Below are 945 nucleotides of genomic sequence, written 5' to 3'. Positions count from 1 at the left end.
GGAAGAGGATGAGGATGAGGATAGGATGAGGACGAGGATGAGGATAGGATTAGGAAGAGAATGTGGATGAGGATGAGGATAAAGAGGAAGATAGGATGAGGACGAGAATAAGAATGAGGATAAGGATAGGATGAGGAGTAGAATGAGGATGAGGAAGAGGATGAGGATGAGGATAGGATGAGGAGTAGAATGAGGATGAGGAAGAGGATGAGGATGAGGATAGGATGAGGAGTAGAATGAGGATGAGGAAGAGGATGAGGATGAGGATAGGATGAGGAGTAGAATGAGGATGAGGAAGAGGATGAGGATGAGGATAGGATGAGGAGTAGAATGAGGATGAGGAAGAGGATGAGGATGAGGATAGGATGAGGAGTAGAATGAGGATGAGGAAGAGGATGAGGATGAGGATAGGATGAGGAGTAGAATGAGGATGAGGAAGAGGATGAGGATGAGGATAGGATGAGGAGTAGAATGAGGATGAGGAAGAGGATGAGGATGAGGATAGGATGAGGAGTAGAATGAGGATGAGGAAGAGGATGAGGATGAGGATAGGATGAGGAGTAGAATGAGGATGAGGAAGAGGATGAGGATGAGGATAGGATGAGGAGTAGAATGAGGATGAGGAAGAGGATGAGGATGAGGATAGGATGAGGAGTAGAATGAGGATGAGGAAGAGGATGAGGATGAGGATAGGATGAGGAGTAGAATGAGGATGAGGAAGAGGATGAGGATGAGGATAGGATGAGGAGTAGAATGAGGATGAGGAAGAGGATGAGGATGAGGATAGGATGAGGACGAGAATGAGGATGAGGATAGGATGAGGACGAGGATGAGGATAGGATTAGGAAGAGAATGTGGATGAGGATGAGGATAAGGAGGAAGATAGGATAAGGACGAGAATAAGCATGAGGATAAGGATAGGATGAGGAGTAGAATGAGGATGAG

This window comes from Lupinus angustifolius, chromosome LG14 (assembly GCF_001865875.1).
Source record: "Lupinus angustifolius cultivar Tanjil chromosome LG14, LupAngTanjil_v1.0, whole genome shotgun sequence".
In the NCBI taxonomy this organism is placed as follows: Eukaryota; Viridiplantae; Streptophyta; class Magnoliopsida; order Fabales; family Fabaceae; genus Lupinus; species Lupinus angustifolius.
The sequence above is the reverse complement of the archived record's forward strand: the minus strand, read 5'-3'. Positions refer to the sequence as shown.